The sequence below is a fragment of the Sparus aurata genome, chromosome 7 (assembly GCF_900880675.1).
Source record: "Sparus aurata chromosome 7, fSpaAur1.1, whole genome shotgun sequence".
NCBI classification, from domain to species: Eukaryota; Metazoa; Chordata; class Actinopteri; order Spariformes; family Sparidae; genus Sparus; species Sparus aurata.
The window spans coordinates 27,996,405-28,019,641 of NC_044193.1; positions in this window are offsets into that span (position 1 = coordinate 27,996,405).

Genomic DNA, 23,237 nt, shown 5'->3' on the forward strand with positions numbered 1-23,237 from the left:
GTTGGCAAGTTTATATTTTGCTAAAATGTTTCAACAGTTATTGAATGAATTGCCATGAATGACATTAAGCACATATATTTGTGGTGCCTAGAGGATGAGCATGATAGCTTTGGGAATTTTGCTGATATTTCATCTCGCACCATCAGCATGTATGTATTTTGTTTGTGACAGAAAACCCGAACTAAAGACATCCCTATCCTCATTTAATGCTAATCAACAAATGTTAGCATGTTAGCATCCCAGACTAAGAGGATGAACACTATAATTGTTAAACGTACTACAATGAACTTTTAACTGATTATAAAGCAGTCTAAACCTGATCTTATACTGATGCCTCTATATTATCTGGTTAAGCAGTAATGCATTTTAGTGGGTAGAGTGGGTGTTCCATGTACAGAGGCTTTGTCCATGCTAACATGCTGTTAGCAGTTAGCACTTAGCCTTAAATACAGCCTCACATGGTGTGGTTGCAGATTGTTATGCCATGCTCAACGTGTCATTTTTGCTATGAGCATCTTTCCAGCTGTTATTACTTTTACAACAAGCCAACAAGGCTGCCAAAGGACGACGGCAGTTCGAATCACACTGCTGGACATTCCTAAAGACAACCGGGGACATTTTAACGAGGTCTTTGTGGCAGTTAGAACTGGCTCCTTTTCAAAGCAAGCCGGACCTTCTCCATCCCTGATCACGGCGATCAAAACAGGTATTTTAAGCGAAACCATGATGTTTTCCTAACCCTGACCAAGTGGTGTTTGTGCCTGAACCAGACCAGAGCAAAATGTATTTAGCTAATATTTATTCTGCTGATTGGGTCATAACCTTCCACCCCTGCCCACCCCCTGGAGATTACAGATAGACCTAGATCCAGACGCCATCCTGTCCAGATCCAGACCTGTAACTGACAAATTATTGACAATTATTACATTTTGACAGAGCTTTTTCTATTTTAACAGGCATAACATTTATAGCTTTTAAAGTATCCCCAATGTTAAAAAAAAAAGGAACAAATTTCCTGTGCTGCAGGTGACGTGAACTTTCACAAGTAGCTAGCATAGGCGTTTTTACCAAAATCACAACCTGTTTTCTACATCCTGCACTGCTTTTGGCCTTCTTATTTTTTTTGTGCATTTGCATTTGATCTTGAACTTCCAATGTAAAATGCATGCACTTTATCGTATAGTTCCCCTCAAAAACTCCCACAATGACAGGAAAAAAAACACCGTCCGGGCACATCCACTGTTTTCCGCTAACAGTCCCACAAGTGTCACATTTTATAGATGCAGAAGTTATGGTCGTGTGACCTGCCTTGACGCCCAACAGCGATGATTCATAGGTATCCGAAATGTCCGTAAACCGTCTGAGTACAATGATTTCAGACGGTGCTTCCGTCTTGTCATTAACGGCCATCACTCTTTCTCCTCATCCTTCCTTCCCCGAGCAAAACGATATCCAAACACATCAAGTCCTGTTCTCCCCTTCACGTCCCCCCGACTGTCCATTACGAGTTGGGGAGTGTAACTTCTAAAATGTGTCGAGCCCTCCCCTCGGGAACGAGAGGATTTGACAGGCAACCCATCAATCAAATTAAAAAGCCCATTACGAAAACATAAAGTGGAGAGATTCAGACCTCCGGAGAGAATCTGACCTGGATATCACAGACACCTCGTCTTTGTTCTGAATGGGATTGACCTCTCTTTATTATCCTAAGTGCTTTTTTTTCATTCTCTCCTCCACCTGTGGGGCCATTTCAGACTCCGGCTCTTATTTCTCTCTCTGCATGGTGAGGTTTCAAGCTGGGAATGGATGGAAGGCAGATTGAAGCAATCGTAATTATTTTCTCTTTTTTTCCTTTCTCTCTCCTTCTACCCACTGTTGTCCTTTAGCGAGGCAGCCCGAGTGGGTTCCTTTTTCTCACTCCTCCTCTTCTGCCCTCCATCCTATCCGTTAATTTTCCTCTTGCATATTATTTGGTTTCCCAGCCGCAGCACTTGTCACAGTAGGTGGATCACAGCGGTGCTCGTATGAAAGCTCTGGGTTGCACACACACACTCTCACAGACAGAAGACACCACCGCCCACCGCCTGCAGCCCCCCTCTGTCTGGATATGTGTTCAAATATCTCCGGGCATCAGATTACCATGTTTGAATTGTGCTTGTTGTGAAAATTCACTCTCACTCTCCTTTTGTTTTTTCGTTTTTTTTTTCCCCCCCGTTTCTGTTTTCCTGCGCCTGGGGGCTCTCGCCGCGACTCAATCACCCGACCACTCTCGACACAAACACTCGGCCGTCCTCTAAGATGCCCCGACACGGAATAAATGACAAAGTCACATTGGCTGGGGCCCCCGCACCGCCGACTCTCAGCTGGAGATTAAACTGCGATAAGACTCCTCTGTTTTCTCCGGAGAGGAGAAGAAGAGGATATCAGAAGGGGGGAGAGAGGGGGGGGGGGAGAGAAAAAAAAGATAAGAGAAAAAGCAACAAGAGGTAAGAAGGACGGAGAGATGGAGAGGGGAGAAAAAAGGGAACGCAGGAGAGAGAGTTGACTTTGGTTTGTCTCGGAGGAGGAGGGCGGTTAATACTGCCTGGCTGAGATCTCGCTCATTCTGTCTTTATGAAGGCCCAATAAATGACGACCAGCAGGGGAAATAAGATGATAGCACAGAATCAGGGCGGCAGACAGAGTCACGTCTGCTCCGGCTGCTTCCATCGCTGTCAAAGCTGAATTAAATGCAGTGCTAAATTGTGACTGTGCGACCGCATGTCTGGATGCGCTTTGGAACAAACTCAACATAAGTGAACCCGCATAATTTAAAGTAATCACCGACTCCTAATAGTCTTTCAGCCTCCGTCTGCAGTTTTGCGAACCCCTCCATGTCCGTCACCGTCCGCCAGGTGACGGGAAAGCAACGGGGTCGAGCGTTTCTGATGTGTGCGGGATAAATGGGAGAAAGGCCGTGACGATCCAAAAGGATAAGACCTCACAGGTATGAAGATAATGTTTGATCGACATCTGGAGGGCGCAGCATCTCAGATCAAGCTGTGGAAGCCAGCGTGAAAGCGCCTTTTGATGCTCGAACTTCAGACTTTTATTGTGTTCAATGGAAAAATCCTTCAACTCACCTTCTAGAAATACATTATCTCCCACAATAACCAAGGGTCGTGATGGATTATTTATTAAAGGCCTCTCAAAATGTGAATTTTCAGTGAGAAGTTATAAGATATCTACTATATACTTTAATATGTATGACTGCCTACACTACGGTAAATAGTCATAGTAAATAGTTTCCTGCAGGACTCACACTACTAATACTACTCATCCCAAACGTGCACTACCTCATGTGATCTCTCGGGGAAGCAGACGTAAACAAAATGGACCCTCTGTTGCAACAGTGTGATCAAGTAACGGTAATACTTCACAACAAGGGAAAACAAAAGCAGAATCAAATCAGTCAGGGTGAAAAATGAGTCGGGAAGGCGCGGCAGTAGTTTGTAGTTTGCTAGCTTACGTTAGCCTCAAGGGCGAGAATGCTTACCGTTGCTTGGCGACACCGTCGGCTGCCCGTTGCTCTCACGTTCAGGCAGCTCATTATGACCTTTATTGCTGTTTGTTGTTAGGCAGCGACCTCTAGTGGCTATAGTAGCTAATGCAGCTGCAGAGGAGGAAGTGAGGAGGAGTAATATAAAGTCTTTGTTGTGAGAGGGTCGGGGATGGAGGAAGGATTAAAGTAGGACAGGACTTTGATTCAGGACACCACTGTTCGCATCCAGTGTAAAAACCAGAAGTCAACAGTGAGTTCTTTTAAACATAATGACACAACGTCACAGACATAATGTTACTGAAGTGGTAGGTACAGGTTAAAAAAACACACATTTAGCATTAGTTGTGGAGCTATGAGGCAGAGGTCAACCGATAAATCTGTTTGGTCGTTTAAGCGAATCTACAGACTATTGTTATCAGCCGAACTCCAGTAGTTGCAGATTGCTCAGCAGTCTACACTAATCATGCGGGGCAATAAGCTTTATCGTTTGAGGGCCCCATTCACCTGAAAGCACCTCAGTCCTCAACTCTTCACATCCTCCTCATTCTAAATTTTTACCTTTTTCGACAGAAAAAATAACACACACCCCCTCCTGCCGTTGGGCTTGTTGGACATTGAATATAAATTGAACATTGCAAAATTGTCCTCTACCAACAGAATGTAACACCGTGCTGGTTTTGACCCTTTTAAAAATTTGAATTTACCAATTTCACACTTGTTTATTAGACCAGCTGGGAATAACAGGGAAAGAAGATGTGATTCTACTTTTTTAGTCATACCCCTCCAGGGAGAGCAGCGCCGCTCGGTCCAAAACCTGAACTGAAATATTTCAACAACTACTTGATGCCGTGAAGAAAACTCCAATGACTTTGGTGATCTCCTGACTTTTCATGTGGTGCCAATATGAGGTAGACATAAATTGAGTGACATCGAGTGAAATGTTTGAACTTTGGTGCAGACATTCATATTCCCCTCAGGAGGAATTGTAATAGCTTGATCCCCAGACCCTCTCTTCAGGTCGAGTTTTTGACCTGTGCAATACTTTGGTGCGTCTTCAAATATCTGCGTGACATTCCCATCAGCCAGTGCGTTTTAACATGCTGACGTTAGCATTTAGCTCAAGTGCATATGTAGAGCTTCACAGCTGCTAGCATGGTAGTAGACTCCTGGGCTTGTTATATTGAACAATTACTACAATTTGGGGATATGTTTGCAGAGTCATCCATACAACGACTATTTACTGGACCGGAGACCAAACGTACCCTCGGAGAATGTTTGCGGCTCATTATTTGTGGTTCATTACCGCCACACGCTGTTTCATACAATATTTTATTGAGTGGTCTAATTTGGTATTTCTGTTTCTGAATCGGAATTTCTTGCGGTATGTTTCTACATACACGCAAATGCAGTTTTACCCAAGGACCTTTCACCGGCAACCCCGGTTACTGTCTGAAAACAGTGAAAGAATGCTACTTTCTGAGACTGAGCCCTGTAAAAAATTGACTTTCATTGCATCGGGCAAGATCAATGAATTCCAGAATAGCACCCATAAGGGAGTTCCTATAATACTTGAGGTCTGATTGTAAGTGCTTCTCTGGCAAGCAGCAAATGACAGACCACTGGAGCCAATGAAAAGCAAATGTGGCATTAGGAATGCAGCTTGTAGTTCAGCGCAGGCTATTTTCACCAACTCTAACCCCCCCCCGCCTGCTTTGCTCCTTGCCATCCCTGCAGGAGCTCACTTCACCTTTCCTCCTCTCACTAGCCGCCGAGCTATCCTCACACTTTCATCTCTCTCAGTCTCAGCAGGATGGACGGATGCTTGGGAGAGCTGACAGAGGAGAACAAACCTGACTAGACAAACTAGTCATCGTAGAACCCCACCACCACCGCCGCCGCCGCCGCCGCCGCCCAGCACTCTCGGCGCCCTACCCCATCCTCCTCTGTCACTCTGTCATCCCTTTTATCTCTTCCAACCTCTCATCTACCCCCTTCCTCTCCAGCCCCCCCCCCCCCTCCCCGTGCTCCAGCTTCCCCTCTCTGTATCACTTATGGCTTGGCTGCAGGCAGCGCTGCGGTATTGGAAACAGCATGGGGCTTGAGGAGTCATCTGGTACTAAGCAGAGCTAAGCCCAGCTTCCGAAAAGCATCTTAGCACTTTGGTTTAGAGAGGTTCACAAAGAATATCAGATGATAGGGCGGTAAAGCCGTGCAGTTGGCCTCGGACACCTCGAGTCAGGGGGTTCAGATAACTGAGCTAACTAAAAGTTGATCTAAGATGATTATTATTTGGGACCACCAGACCATTTTTTTTTCAAAGCATCTACCACTCTCACATCAACCTGATTATAGTTCTTAGACTATGATACCAGCCCTTTAAAGGGAAATTCCGGTGTAAGTTTAATCCATGGTCTAAATCACTGTGAAACTGTGTTAGACTCCCTCTCGAGAGATCAAGTTAGCAGACCGCTAATTTACGGATTTTTATCAACTTCAGAAAAGACCGCACGACAACAATACACTGCAGTAAATGGATCCAAATATAAACCACCAAAAAGCCACAAATAATGCTCAGAATGGCACTAAACTTCAGCAACAGTACAAACAGGGTCTCAGCACACAGTCTGGGGCATCTAACCTCCGCTAGCTTAGCTGGATTTCTATTGGGAAGCTAAAAACATATTTCTGCTCTCCGCCATCAGCTTTCGGGTCGGGGAAGTCCCAACGCAACGATTACTGAGTGCGGTTAGAAATGCTCAATTCCGTTCTTTTCCCTGTCCGCTCTCGATAATAATTGTTATAAACTGGCAGGTAAGACACATATGAACTTTGATTGCTTTTCCATGGAGTCATAATCATACATTTTCATCCATGAGCCGCGGAACTCTACTGCACTCGGTAATCGAGTCGTCGGGACTTCCCGTCAACAGGAAGCTGCTGTAGAAGAGTGGTAAATTTAGTCAGCTTTTCAGTAGAAATCCAGCTAAGCTAGTGGAGTTTTAATGCCCCGGACTATGTGCTGAGACCCTATTTGTACTGTTGCTGAAGTTTGGTGCTGTTCTGAGCATTATTTGTGGCTTTTTGGTGGCGGTTTACATTTGGATCCATTTACTGCAGTGTATTGTTGTCTTGCGGTCGTTTCTGAGGTTGTTAAAACTCCGTAAGTTAGTGGTCTGCTAACTTGATCTCTCGAGAAGGAGTGTAACACAGTTTCACGGTGTGCTAGACCATGGATTAAATATCATGGATTAAATATCCCTTTAATACTATCAGAAACCATTAGCTATTGTCTGACGGTGACTTCGTCTCTGGGGGCATTGGCTGATGTTAAGTGCCTTCAGGTGTAACAAGTGGATTTTGGGCTATTGGATAGCGAATATCCGGGACAAGACCTCCTCCTCTGTGCTCCGGTAATTTCAGCTATTCTCTGTAATTGAGCTGGTCCTCATTAGAAAAACAACTGAATACATTTAAAATTCAAGCAGCTCATTACAAGCCCTGTTGACGTTCTTTGTTAACTAGCGACCTCTAGCGGCTGTAGTAGTCACTGCGACTGCAGAGGAGGAAGTCAGGAGAATGAGTGTAAAAGGCATCAACTCAGTATGAAGAGGAGGTCGGCAGGATTAAACAAGCACAGGACTTTGATTCAGGAGACCACTGTTCCAGAAGTCAATGGTGAGTTCTTTTAACTTAGTAACATAAGTAGCATCAAATACATAATGTAACGTAGCTAACGCACCTGTCAAATGGAAATGTCGTTAGCAACATAGTTGTTCTAAGTCAAACCACAGTGTTTTCTTAATCAAGCTCTTACCGTCTGACTATGGTCAGGTACGTGTGTTGCTAGTGGGCTGCAACAGTAGTGTTGTTTTGGGACCGGTTTAATTTGTCAGCCATTTAGGATGAGGATGTGTTAATATACTCATAAATCTGCAAATGAGTGCTGATACAAATGCTTATAAAGAACCGCGTTGTCGTCTGACCGTATCTGATCGGTTTCGCGATCGCATTTCCGTCAACGCGCACCACGTTTCGCCAGCTGTTGACCTGCATACAACAAAAGCCAGCTCCAACTAGACTGGACAATACTACTTTAAAAACGGACAAAAAAAATGAACTACAAATCCAAAACCTTGTCCCTCGCCTACAGCATTCTTCATTTGCATGCAGTTATCTCTTCACAGAGGTAAGCCCGGTATCAGCTTGACCCGACAAGCCGAGGGCACTGGAAACAAATATGAGCTTTGGGCGCAACAACTGATTATTTTATCCCGGTGTGTCAGAGTAGAGGATGACTGACGCCCAGTTACATCATGCATGTCGCAACAGGAAGTCTTAATTGGCTGGGGACTGACCTGCAGCCAGTCACGTCTCTAGGTGTCTCAACTTGGAGTGGAGAGAGAAATGTGGATCGCAAACAAGCACAGGAGTGGAAGTATGATCCTCTCTCCTGTATTGATTTAGCTCTTGTACCGCAGTCCCACATGCTCACATTAATACGAAACAGTGACTGGAACTTTGAAAATGTTCTGCCAACCTTCTTTTGCCCGAGGATGGTACCTCCTCTGATACGCAAGGTCACTCCAGCACCTCCTTTCACTTTACAGACACCAGGAAAGTGTAACATGCACCGAGGGTTGTCTCATCTCTTCCCACTCTACAGGCTGGTTAGAGTCAAGGTCAGGGAAGTGCAGAACATTACAGTACGTGTCACTGTAATTACAATAATTAGATTTTTAGGTTCGGGGCCCTGAAAAGATCCAACATCATCGAGACTACTTCAGCCGTAGTTCTCCACTATCAAGAAGGAGTCTGGAGGACATTTTTTTAATAGGTAACACAGTTTTTCGGAGCCATATGGAGCCGAGGGCAGCAGGCGGCGGGTGAGAGAATCTTTCTTTGCATACAGAGCTGATTTAGTTGCCTCAGATAAGGTCAAGCCACTCAGACTGTGTTTATCATTGTGATTGCAATGCAAACACTTCAGCACCCAGCCTAGATTTACCAGGCACAGACAGGCAATATGTCGACGAAATATAAGAAACCCGGTGCCATAAAAACTTTATTTGACAAAAATTCCTTTATGCATTTAATTGAATACCATTCTGTGCCTCATATTTATATTTAATGTGTTTTTTTTTTGCTCACTGCTCACTCCATCGTCTGTGTCTCTTTACATTGGTTTGGTCCTCTCAGGAAGTTTTTTTTTCATACAAATCTACTGACGGAATCCACATTTTACCTTTTGTGGCGTTCCAAAACCTCTCCAACACCGACATTACAGTTGCGGCACAAAAAAAAACAAACCCCACAATAATGTACTCCACTCCCTGCAGTGCATATCTAAGACATCCTCTGCTGCATTTGCTGTTTTCAGCATCTCAAACGTGAGGTTTCTTTTCCCAGTATAAATGGAATTTCTTTGGCTTTCTTGGTTAGAAAACAAAGGCGAGACTTTCCGCTGGGCTCTCATACATTTATCGGAGTTATATAGACTAAGTGATCAGACAAAAAGTAATGTAAATTCAAAAAAGACATAACGGTTCATTGTGGCTTTAATTATGTAGTCCATATCCTCAGGCTCTGGCCGGCATCACTGCTGTGCACACGGGAAGGAAGGCTGGTGGAAAAAGGCAAAAGAAATAAAGCATTTTTATTTTACGCAAGAACAAACAGCCAGCTTCTTACAGTAGGAGTACAATAGAAGCACAAACCTTGAAGACAAAATCAGGGTAATGAAACAGCAGTGCGTTTCAAAGGTACACAAGGACCAAGTGCTCCGAAATAGGACGTTAGCCATCGTGCAAAAGCAGTTAGCTTAAATGTGCAAGATGTAAGGATTGTCCATACAAGAGACCGAGCAGGGAAGGCTGGCAGGGAGATGCTCGAGAATGTGAGCCGGGCGTTTGGGCAATGGAGGCCAGTTAACGACGAGGAATACAGTACCGAGGTGTCGCCCATAGGACACTGACCCGAGGGACAACAAAGACATGATGGATTCAGGCAGGGACAGCAGAGATGTGAAGTGGCAGAGGAGCAAGAGGGAGGTCGGGCATCGGGGAGGGCAGACACAGGGGAGACAAAACCTGCAGAGCCGGGATACATTCACAGAAAATGTTGCAGCTGAAACGTTTAATTCAGGCGCTGGGGACGAAGAGAAGACGGCAGAGCTTTACAGAGCTGGAGGATCGTAAAGATGGCTGGCGGACGAGCAGGCAGGTAGGCAGGCAGATGAGTCGATCCTGGGGGACAAGAGAGGACATGCTAAACGCAGATACAACAAAATGAGAGGAATATTAGTAAGTATGGCGATTTGGAGCGAAAGAGGGGGCTATTATCACAGCTGAGACGGTGAAGCAGTGAAGAGTGAGAGCAGAGCTGGGGTTAATATACTGGAGGAGGCGATGAGCTGACTGCAGACAGGTGAGCAGAGCTAGAAGCCAGTGGAGTGGTAACGACACGTTCCTGGACTTTATGACTGCTTCAGGGGGAGGGAGTCACAACTTTTTATCCGTCTCCTTTGCTCACCGTGTCAGTAAATCTGAATGAATATTCTCTCCAGCTTATGGGTTCCATAAAATGAACCGACGGACTGAATTGTGGAGAATCTAACCCTGTAGTTAATGACAGAGGTGTTTAGCTGTCGGAGACCCTGCGCTTCCGACCAGGTTCTCACCAAGTGTCTCATCTTGTCCTGTTCATCCCACGCTACAGACGTAGCAGCCAGTTTTTAGGAATAATAACAGCATCTCCTGGGAATTTCTGTCATTACAGCCAAAAACACTGAGGCTGCTCTCCTTTTAAGCCACGCATATTCTGCAGATGGCGGTTTTGTGGATACACGTCTTATTCTCGCCTACTTTAAATAAGCAGATGTTCATTTTCAGTGGTGACGTGGAAACCCGTCTTTATTCACGGTATGTTGCATCTGGCGTCACTCAAAGTTCAACTCCAGGTTCCTTGTTCGTCTCTTTCTTCATCTTGCTTGATAAAAAAAACTGTCCGTCCTTGGTACTACAGCACATTATATGGAGGCGACTCAGTGCCAGGCTATATGTTTCCCACGTATAGGTTATTCGCTCCAGTGAAAGATGCGCAGGACTTACAGACATAAAACAGATGACTGGGAAGCCAAATAATTTCAATTTTCATCTCCAGCCTCATGTTTTTTGTCGCAGCTGTTAAGCCTTTCTCTGTAGATCTGGGTGATCTTAGATCATAACTGGTTGTGAACTAATTCTAGGAAACGTGTCCTCGTTTGCTCTATTTAGCCTGTCTGCACTGGGTGGTTTTAGAAATGATTTTGCAGATTAGTTTGGAGCCTGGTGATAGACTAGCACCAATTACATCTGTGAGATCTTAGTATCCCAAGAGCCCAATGGCAGACAGGAATCCTTGGGGAGCGTCCTTTTTAGTATTTTAAAAAGTCTTGGCTGAAAGCAAGTGTGATGAAACCTCCACAGTGCAGGCATCAGTGCTGCTGAAAAGGCTGCCTGAGGAGTGCCACACTAGCTGTCACAAGCCTTTTTCTTTCCCGGAGCTGGTAGGGCAGAAATGAATCGTGTTGTCTATTCTACAACTTGCTGCATTACTTACAGCTTCTGACATCTGAAAAGATAAGTGAATACACATTTTCCACCGAAATCCACTCAGTGGTGGAGCGATATTGATGCATTATTTGGGGGACTTGTGTGGAAACTACTTTTGTTTCCCCCCACGCTCAGGCACTAAATGGCAGCTTAAGAGTGCATATTTTTTAAAAGTGATTTTTTTTCTGGAAGGAATGACTTTGGTGTTTGGAGAAAGATGCTCATTTGCCTTCTCCGAGTCAGACAAGCTCCCAGTTTCATCTGTCCGCTCAGTATGAAGCTCGAGTCAGCGGTCTGGATCTGTCCAGAAGTAACACATTCTGTCAGAGAGAGCCTCTAAAGCTCACTATTGAACATGTTATTTTTGTTTGTTAAAATCTGTGAATCAGCCATGAAAAGGCACTAACGTGAGGTTGCTAGGCAACCACCGGATACCTCAAGAAAACACTGTTACTAGCCAAGAAACCCCTCCATCCTTGGTTCCACCTCAATTTGTTGTCGACACTAGCAAGGCTAACCACCGCCCAATGTTCCCACTCATTATGCTAAGCTAAGTTAACCTGTTGCTAGTTGTAACTTTGTATTGAGCAGACAGATATGAAGGTGTTATTGAACTTCAGCTTCAAACATGGCTGGGAGAATTTCAGAAGCGGAGCGTCATGCCTGCCTATTGTGTTTATTTAGTCATTTTTCCTTCTACTCAGGTTGAGTAGGCCATCTAGTTAAATTGTTGTCGTTTTGTGTGTGTGTTTTAAGTCTATTTATTTTTAATATTGCCGACTTTGTTGTGCTGTGGATCAAGGGTGGCCACAGGGGGTTTTATTTTGAAAATCAACCAGATCTAACAGCCTCGCTGTTGTTATGATAGAAATTTTAAGCCCTCGTTTTGTGTCAGTTGTCTCCTGTGGTATCGAATATTTAATTAAAAATCGCTAGAGAAGTGATGGATTCCAGTATCATGACAACACTAACTGGAGAGATAAAGTTAGTTAAGTCCTCTTCCCCTCTTCTCTCGGAAGAGCATTGGGACCTGCATTTAGTGGCCCCGCAGTTGAAATAAAATTGTTGGAAAGCGTGAATCTCAGTTTTAGCTCTGCTGTCCACAGAGAGCATATTCCCAGCAGAGCAGAGCAGCGCAGGCCGAGGCAGGGCAGAGCAGACTGTTGCTAGAGATGACTTCACTGCACCAGACAAGGTCAAGGCACCGAGGGTCTGTATGTGTCGCATTGATTATCGGACAGGCGGTACAACAGCACAGTCGACCGGCCTAACAGACTCGCAGACTGCGAACCACACAAATAGAAACAGACAGGAGAAACACTGCCGAGTACTTAGCAGACAGGTGTGGCTGTCAAATACTACGGGTAAAGACGGTGAGTCTGACAGACACAATGCAAGCCAGGCAAAGAAAACACAGGGCGAGAAGACAGTTCTTCTTCACAATGAGGAAAAGTGCAGATGGGGAGGGAGGGAGACAGACAGAGAGAACGGATTAAAAAACTATCGACAGTCAGGCGGACAGGTAGGGAGATGGGAGAGGTATAGAGATGGAAAAAATGCCACATTGTTTGGGATTTGCTGTGGAGGGTTGGAGATAATAAGATGGGTTAGCCGGGCATACAGAGAGAACGTTTAGATTGCAGGGTGTGAAGAAAGAGGATAGTGTTGACTCTGTAGGGAAGAAGTTGCCTGTGTGGGGACATTGTTTTAAACTAACCAGACTGAATCCTGTTTCCATCACTGAGCCCGTTTCAGGCATGCATGACTAGGCCAAGGCGTTAAAACAACAGTCATCGACGCGTCATCGATAGCAATAATAAAATAGCTTGACAAAATGTTCAACAGTTTCACGCATATGCAGTAAACGCAGACCAACTTGAAAGCATGCAGCGACTGCGCCCGGCTCATAGACGGCCTATCATTGAACAGGTTTGGAGTTCAATGGCACAACTAACAATTAAGTAAGGGATAATGCCCGACGAGGTGTCAATAAACAGGAGTTAATGGACGACACGGAGGCCTAAGAACCATCCGACGGTTGCCTCCGCGAAGTCCATTAACTCCTGTTTATGGATACCTCGAAGGGCATTATCCCACTTATACCATGGTCACTTGCCAAAGAAAAGAAATTCGTACCATTAATTTACATTTTCATGCGTTTTACAATCAAAATATAAAGTTTTTCACAAGCCATAACTACGTTTCCCTGGTAACGCCTGAGGGTTTGACTAATACCTGGAACAGTCATTACTCTCCCGTCAGATTCTTATGCAACGGAGACGTTGTTCACTCCTCCAGTAAATAGGACGGATCATAGATGCGACTTGGCAACGGGAGATATTCTAGTCCGCTCAGCGATGAGCCAGAAAGCTAACGCTATGCTAGCAAGATTCAAAGTCAATAACATTGCATACGGTTGACAAACAGTAAATATAATTTGACAGTATGCTAGCTAACACGATTAGCTAACTAACCAGTCATGTCATTGTCCCCAAATCAATAGCAAGATTTTCACGAACAAATGACTGGCCGTGTGTAACGTTACTGTGGCCGCAGCCTGAAGCAGAGAGTTGAACAGTGAACGGGATGTGAGATTATTTGCATATCAGTAAAGTTAGAGGGGAAGTGTACTTTCTACAGCTTGTGTGTTACAGTCGCCACCCTGTGGTGTTCAGAGGATACTGAAGGACTGATGGACTGCACTCAGTGCTGGAAATAAAATATTCAGATTTGATATGCCAGCTAGCGCATTGAATTACAGCGGTGAACAGTCAATTTGACTGGAACTACTTAGTAGGTGTCCATATATCAGGGGTTAATGGACACCCTGCAGCCAATCAGAATCGAGTATTCCCCCAGACCATGGTATAAACACTGTTAACTCACTGGTAGATATGGTAATGTCTGCTTTTCTTGTGTAAACGCTCCCCTGCTGGAGTATCTCTGGGCTCGTTAGGTAGAGCGAACAGGCCGACTCTGCCACCAGACCTGTTTGCTCTACCTACCGGCCACAGCTGCGACAGTGGTCTGCGCGATCGCGGGGGGCAACTATGATTAGTAACTTTTATTTAACTGTAGGATTCTATTTTATTTTTATATTTCTTTATTGTGTTGACACAATATGTGTCTTGATAAAGTAGTTGATGATTTAAAATAAAATAAAAAGTTAAATACTGCCTTTTTTATGGTCTAAAATTGGACCGATCATTAAAAGTGATCAATCATTTTGGATATTGGCCGATATTTAACTTCACTATCTTGATAGACTAGTCATATCGCCCATGTATTTTACTGTGTAGGTACGACCTGGTTGACAATGATATAAAGTGTAAACAATGCAAAAATACTTAAAACAACGGTTACGACCAAGCAAAAGCAACAAAAAGAAGACAAAGATTACTTTTCAAACCTCTGACTGTGAATTCACCCCAAGTCTCAGGGTTCACCGCTGACACCGAACAAACAGAGTGGGAAAACAACTTATTGAAGTAGGGCAGGAACCGCACAGTCAACTCAACTCTCTTATGCATTCATTAGTCTTCTGAGCTTATAGATGGGAAAAAAGCAAAACCCACGCTGCATTTTGAAGTAATATCTAAAAATAAAGGTATTCGAGCAGCAAGCACAGAAGATATGCATATGTATAAAGCACAGAGCTTTCACTGTGACATATGCAGCGCATGTGGAGAGGCACTGAGTCAGTGTCGGGCTCCTCTCTCGCCTAAAGCCAAATATTGTGTGCTGGCAGCATAAATTATACAACCCGAGCAGCGCGGGAATCAAAGAGATGTAGCGCCGCCGCATGTCATGATATGTTGCTGCTCTGACACGCTGCCAAAGGTCAGACCGATGAGGGCGACAGCCAGCGGAAGACGAGATTCAACCCAAGGTGGGATCATCACGTGAGATTAGCATTCACAGTTAATGGCTCTGTGTTGATGTAAAGGATACTTACAGTGAATTTCTCTTGCCAGGTCTCCATGGAGATGCTGGGATTTTTAGCTTTCAGGATGCACAGTTTTATTGTATGTAAAAAAAAAAAAAAAAAAAAAAGATTGAATAAATAAAAGCAGACCACGTGCTCAACAGGGGTGCACTTAATTATTTACTGCGCAGAACCAGTCACTGATGATGTTTTACACACAAAGTCCATTAAGCTCGGCGGTCTCAACAAGCGCGTAAAAGCCTAAGTATCTTAATGTATACCGAGTCGGGCGAATGCAGAAGCGGCTTGTTGTTTGTCTTTCTCCTCTCCCTTTTCTTTGAGGCCTCGCGAAGGAGGCGGCTGCAACCTTGGTTGACTGAAAGTGCCATTGTTTTGAAATTTGAAAATTAATAATATTGAAGCAAGAGGGAAAACTTTTTGAAGAGTGTCAACTGCAGCAAAAACAAGGTTAGATGTCTAATAGATTGGAGTGACATGGCAAATGAGGAGAGAGCACTTTCATTTGTGTATTTTTTTGTTAATGTTGTCAGTATCCAGTTTTGAATAGAAACCGTGGGGGTGTTAAAGCGACAGGATTATCATCGTATTCTCTCTGCACCAAGCATTTTAGCATTTTCATCTCATTTTTGTGGTCTCTTGTGACCCGCAAGATGATTGTCTCACATCAGTTCAGGGCTGTAGATTTGCTCATTCAACCCACCAAAAAAAGGGCGTCTGACTATTATGTTGTTTTCTCTTTTTTGATAATTCATTGAACTGTGCAATTTCAGAAATGTATGTGCATAAACCCCCCCTACCTGAGATTAAATCTAACTTCAACCACTACATGTTGTTTTCAAGGCCTCTTACACTTTTGACATTTAAAATGTCAAAAGTGATCACCTCCTCACACTGTTAAAGGTCCAATTTGTAAAATAACAAGAAATAGAATACTGACTCTTTGGGATGGCGGTTGATCCGATGCTGATGCTGTAATCCCAAAGCATCAGTATTGGACAAGCTGGGAATGAGGCTCAAAATTATTGAAAGAAACTGAATATAGTATTCAGAATGATTTTTTATTAGAGTACAAGTATGTGACGTCACAATTACCCTGGCCAAAATAATTGTGTTTCACGATATCGTCCCGAAATTACAAGTTTATCAGGAAATTGTAGGACTGGACGGTCAGCTTTTTCAAGTCCCTCATGAGGATTTTCATGATTATACTGATAAAGAGAATATTTCAGATATTTTATTTATTGCATGTTTTGGTTGTATTGTGTATTTAGTTGATCTCAGTGGTCAATAACTGACCGCCTTCAAAACACTGACATCCCTAACCCTGTAAAAAAAAGAAAAAGAAAGAAAAGCGGCATACATCACGTTTTCAAGAATGAAAATGTGACTAAACCTCTTAAAATGTGCACACTTTGCAGTACACGTCATTATCATCGAAAAGGACCGTTGCTCTTATGGCTGTTCTCTCCAATGTCATTGCGATCATTACCGAGTGTGGCATTTCCAGACAGATTTCCAAAGCGCAGTAACCGTAGCCTTAGGAGAAAACAAACACTGTAAACTGTGTTCACGCTCAAGGTTAAAACGTCTCCTTGTGTGCTTATTCCAAGGTGCACTCGGCCTGCTTTCATTAGTGCAGCAACACAGAATACAACTTTTAAAACAATGTGACATGAAGTTTTTCCGCTCAAGATTCTTTTACGTTTTATGTTTTAAAGTCTGGGCCAGTGGGTTCAGATAAGAAATTAAACTTGTATCCAGATGGGAGCTTTTTGATAGTTGCACCCCCAGCGCTGTTAAAGAGGTGCTGTGTAGTTTTGGTGGAGAAATTAAAACTCAGAATTTTAATACTTACAATGTTAATTAGCGGAAAAAAACTCAGAAATATTTATCTTTTACATAACTGGATAAACAAGCTGTTCTCAGAGGACAATAAGGTCCCCAGAACAGTGGTGTGCACAAGGGGGGGACCCCTCTTGGTTGGCAAAACACACTAAACTGCCCCCGTGGCTGGTTAAAACATGATAAACTGCCCTCTTGGGTGGCAAAAAACAGCACTAAAGTGCCCTCTTGGGAGCCAAAACACGCACTAAGGTGCCCTCTTGGGTGGCAAAAAGCGCTCTAAAGTGCCCTCTTGGGAGCCAAAACGTGCGCTAAAGTGCCCTTTTGGGCGGCAAAGTTGCGCGCTAAAGTGCCCTCTTGGGAGCCGAAACGTGCACTAAAGTGCCCTTATTTTCGCCCCTGCCCTTCAAAAAGTCTGTGCACGCCACTGCCCCAGAACACTGTTTGAAGCTAGAAAGGTAGCAGGGTCCGCCACATATGAAGTAAAACAGCATGAAAATGTGTTGTCCGTTGAGGTCAGTTTGTTTATTCAGACATGAAAACGAAGAGGATTAATTAAGTTTGTTTAGGCTGCAAAATCAATCAGTGATGATCTTAAAAGTGTCAGCTCAAAAACTACACAGTGAGCAGGTATCAAGACTGTACCACAAGGGTCTAACGGTGGGAAAGAAAAGTATATTTACAATCAGTGCCAGCCTGCAGAAAGCTCATGTAAAACACAGCTGTCTGTGAGGGCGAGCAGGACTAATGAAGTGAGCTGTAGAGAATGAAAGGCGCGGCGGCGGCCAGGTGAGTGAGAGTGCAGACAGCCAGAGTTCAGAAAACCCCGTCTGTGCTCTCTCTCTGCAGCTTTCGCTCCAGCAAACTGACACCGCAACCTCCATGCATTTTTCATGACCCGTGTTGGCTGACAAGCTCTCCCTCTCTCGCTCTCTCTCCTCGTCGCCTCTCACCTTTGCAGCAACACACACACACACACACACACGCAAACAGAATCAAATACGCACCATCACACATTCTTTCAGCCTCAACTAAGCTATCTCCCGAAACTCTCAAAAACCATCAGTCTCACCAATTCACTCCCTAATTCAGAATGGCATTTCATTCTGAGAAGACGGCGAGGGCAGAAAGACACTGAGCTGGATAAAAGAAGGTAGAAAATGAGGCTGAATGAATCGAGAGAGGAGCTCCTCAAAGCATGTCATTCTGCCTTTAGCTTATCGATAATAGCCGCGGCGCTACGCTACGGCTGCGGCTGAGAGAGTGACATGGCGCATGTAATGGGATTACAGTCGTCTGAATCCAAAAGGATCAGATTGCAGATACTTTTCAGCGACGCCTAATCGTATCTGTAACCTGATACGAGTCTGAGTTTGGGTCGTGTCTTTAATTAAACAAGCTGAAGGGGGGCACAGAGTTCAGAATGGTTTATTGATGAACGATTAGAATTGAAATAAATTATCTCTCCAACTTTGCACTCTGTGGGTTTCTGCAGCAAAGTACGAGCAAAGTGCGAAACAAAAGAGCAAAAAAGAAATCGGATTCCACTGCAGAGTGGTGATACACTGAATCACTGATTGCAGCCGCGTGCAGGTAATCACTCATAAAATGGATTACCCTACCTTTAAAATCCCGTCCCAGCAGCCCGATGCCGCGGCGTTATTGTCATCCACAGCATTGGTCGTGGCAGCACACCGAGGACACACTCGGTCCGTTCAATTAATCTGTTAACAAATGTCCAGCAGCATATTAGGGTCTAATTCAGTCCCGGGATAATTAGTTTGTTATGAGGACGGTGTTTACCGTTTGCCTTTGAATGCACTGCTGCACCCACATTACCACAGACATCACTGTTTACATTTTAGGATCAGATGCCTGTTGAGCGTAGTTTGATTTATGTGCACGGCGCTGTTATTCTGTCTTCTCCGCTGGACGGCGGTGCTAATAGTTTGTTTTCCAGGTCGATGATTTACTAAATAACTTCTTGGAAGGGATTAGCTTTTCAACTTTTTAATTTGTGAGGAAGTTTTGGGGGAGAAACCTTGACATTGCGCATAATTGCTTCATTTCATATTTTCTATTCTAGAAAAATTGGCCAGATGCCCTAATGAAGACGGTCCACACTACAAACCAGAGGAAATCAGGATTATTTTTGTTCCTTTAACAACATTACCAGGCATTCGGAGCATTGCATTAGGACATGACACCAAAACATTGCCCAGGCTGGATTTTACAACTGTAAATATACACGGTCCATATTACAAAGTAATCTACCAGAAATTTGTGCTTACTTATATTTAACCATTTTCACATATGAATTGGAGACATCGTCCAGAGTCAGTCAGAATACAGAAGTCTAAATTTGACACAGTAGTTACCATTCTAGTGGCACTTTGTCAAGAGCACAATAGTATAGAGATCGAGAAGCCACAGTCAGGGGATGGCTGGGGTGGTTGGCAGGGTCGTTCACAGGACTTTCCCTCTGGAGACGTGGATTAGCTTTCTGAACAAAAGTGATTTGTATTTGATTTTTGTAATGTAAGTCAGTTACAATTGTGAATGACATCACCTATTTAACATGACATTAGTTGTGCTACTTATGTAACTCATATTACAAGACTTACCAATTGTTTGGCAATTGTAGTAACAGTTTCAAAGTCATGTTGTCATCCTCTGTTCACTATCAGCAAGCTTTATTTTGATGTTCTTCGCCTTGCATATGACTTATTATTGCTAACTTGACCACAGAGCCTTTATTTTGAAAGTCTGTCTGTGTCAAACAGGCTCACTTACTGGATATACTCCATTTGGTTTAAGCAAGGGGTGGCGCCTTGTTAGAGCATTTAGCACTCTGCTCTGTGTTGGTGTGTATCGTTAGAGATGATGCCAGAAGGCATCTTAATGTGAATAAATGTGTCATATCACAATATTGGCAGTATTCAGAATGCAGCAGAATGCAGCAGTGTGGAAGTACGTTGCTAACATTTCCCAACGTCCAGAGAGAAGAAGCAGAGGCGCCACACACCACATAGACAATGGGCTGCACATTCACATCATGTCAATTCATAACAGCAATGCATCAAAAAAAAAAAAAAAAAATGAACATACAGAATTTTTAGGAGTAGAGTTGAAGTGTGCAGTCACATACGCGAGGACAGAGTTACCGCACAAACAGTGGCAGGATGTTTGAGGGGCAGAGGTCCACCAGTGGATGTTGAGATGTTTTAACTTAAAATATGGAAGATGTGCTGTGTATATTGAAACAATTAAAGCAGACATTAACCATATACCACATAAATGAACATACACTGCTTTGGTTGAAGCCGGTCAGATCTGAAGTTTTAAGTTAACAATTGATCAGACCGTCTGGTCTGTAAAGAAGGTCTGTTTACACCAGGTCGACTTAAAAGGGAATTATTTTAAGCTTTTTAAAACAAGCCTATCACACAGACAGAATACAGGGGCTGGCTGACATCTCTATTGTTATCATAAAATTACCGAAAGGCCACAACGCCCTCCCCTAGAACTCCTCGCCATGTCAATGATTGTATGATCGATCGCACTGTGTGTTAGCTTTGCATTTATTAATCAAAGCAGCATGTTGCAATGTCACGGGAAACAAATAGAAGAAAAACAAGTCTGCCTCGAGTCTCTTCAGATTTTCTTCTTGTTGTTTTTTTTCTTACCCGTGCTGTCTGGAACAGTCAGGGTTGGTTCCTTGTCTAACGATTTTAATTTTCCATGCTGTGCTAGCAGTGTAGCAACAAACAACAAACCTATATCCAGCATTGACCGCTCCTCGAGTCAGTAAGAGACCATGAATTCTTGAGTGAGTGCCTTTGAAAGAGCAGCAACTTTACTGAAGAAGTGCAAAAAGTAGTGGCAAAGTTTATTTCAGATATTTGTTTGACAGATATTTGGGGGTTTTCTCCAGATGCTTCCTCTGAGAGTCCATAGACACGCAGGTTAACTGACAGCCTTAAATGTAATGTAACGTAGGTGTGAATGTGAACGTGAGTGGTTGTCTCTATGTGTCAACGCTGTGATTGACTGGCGACCTGTCCCTCTCGCCCGATGTTGGCAGGGATCGGCTCCGGCACCGCCACCCTCCAAAGGATAAGCGACGTGCTCTGTTTTCTGCACAAACGACTCAGACGACCTGTCGTCCTCATACGAACAGCTTCATTGACACTGAAATATGATAGCAGGTTTAAGTTTGTCCCTGCCGAATTGTGGTCCTGGTTCTTCTGTCAGTAACTGCATTAAACTGTCAGAACTCAAATGATTACCAGCTTGAAGTCAGCTCCTTCCTCCTACACTGCCTTTTGTAAGTTGTAGCTTTTCATACAAGAACTGAGATTGGTGGAAGTGGTGGAAAGTTAAGTGTTTAACATTCATGAAACATGTTGTCTTAACTATTCTGAAGACTTTTGGGGAATAGTAGGTTTGTTTTTAACCACACACTGCTCTGACCTTCTCCTGGACCTGTCACTGACAAAGACATTGCTTCAGTGTTATACAAGGCCAGGACGATTATATAATTATAATGCATCTGTTATACATATTCCAATATTACATATTGCCTGAGTTCTCTCCTCTCTTAACTGTGGATAAGTAAACTGAAGCGGTGCATGCACAGCCAGGATATATATAGAAGGCGTCTAACCTCCAAGCTTTTTAGGCGGGTGTCTCCCACAGCAGTGGTTTACAGATATCTGAGGCCTGGCCGTGCTAAGACATGTGCTGTCGACTTCCATAGTTCACTGCTGACTGGAGCACACCATATCCCCTCATTTGCCAACAAATTTACTGGAAAATTCTCCCTTCCTTTTCAACAAAGCCGACCAGGCGTTGGTTATGTACCATGCCACCAATTTCAGAGGTCTGTCCATTTTAGAAGGATGCATTGTGCTTTATTCTCTCTTGTGTATAAAGTAATGATAAGCATATAATGATAAAAAAACAACATTTGTGACGATTTTGTGACTGAGATTGATTATAAATTAGCAGTAATAACAAATAATGCCAACTGGAAATATTAAATGTGTAATGCGATGTTATTTCCGCCACTAGGGGGATCCCTATCAAAACAAAACAATAGTCGTCCGCAGAGTGTTTTGTGAAACGAGCTGCTGCTCAACTAGTCAAAGTGCCATGGACTCAGACCGGAGGAATGCATTCTGGAGCTGTTAACTAACAGGAGGAGAGCTCAGAGATTACTTTTTAACTTTCGAGATCAACAAGGAGATTTATCTTCGCCCCTGTTTATCAACCTGACTGTAGCAGCGATCCACGTACAGTAGGAGACTTGTTGGTGTTTATGTCACGTCACTCAGTGCGTTTTCATGACACTCAAGAAAACCGAATTACTGGGTTAGTCCGACTATGAACGGATTTTAAGATGCATGTATACACCTTAGTCTGACTAAAATCGGACCGGAATCGGATTTCTCATAGTCGAATTAAAACACCTAGATTATTCTGTTGATAGTCACATTACTCCTGCATGTTTACGGTCCATATGATCGGATCGGATTTCTGTGTTCTGCGCAGGCTCGAGATTTTTTCCCGGGACCGTGAGCCGGAAGTAGAAGGACGACGGCGTCTTTCCTCCGAAATAACCGCAAGCAAGAGCGCCATTGTGCATCTAGTTTGTGTAATTATCATGTACACCATATACAAAAATGTACAAAGATGTAGCTTCATCTCGCTCTTTGTACGCCATTTTTCTCGAATGCTGAGGCGGTTTGTTGTTGTCGGTGACGTAAAGAGGTCAGCCGGAGGTGGCTCTGTTACCACTAGTTGAAATGGGTACAGCGCCACCTATTGTACTGGGGTATGACATGTTCCGGCCCAATAATTCGATTTTCTCACCGGTATGTATACTCGGACAATTGCAGTTGTCCGATTGAGTAGCATAGTCGAACTATGGCTGTAATCCGACTAAGCTGTGCATGTAAACGCACTGACTGTTGCTGTAGACAGCTGACCAGAGTTGGGAAATGTACAAAGGAGACATTGCAGAGAGTTGAACGAAAACAAGAGGGAGAATCGCAGTCTCTGCTGAGTGTCATATAGTGAGAGCTTAGGTGAATTTAAACACACAGACAGTCAAATAATCTGGCTGTTTGCTGTGGATAAACACTGCAAATGACCCTGCAGTCAAACTTGCTTTGCTGGAGGATAATGCACCATGTAACAAACACCATTGCTTACACACAAGGGAGTTTTATTCATGTTCATTTATTCGTTCAATTGCTGACTTCCCTAACCCAGGAGTAGTGACAGAGAGCTAATGAAATAAAATATTGCTTCAAGT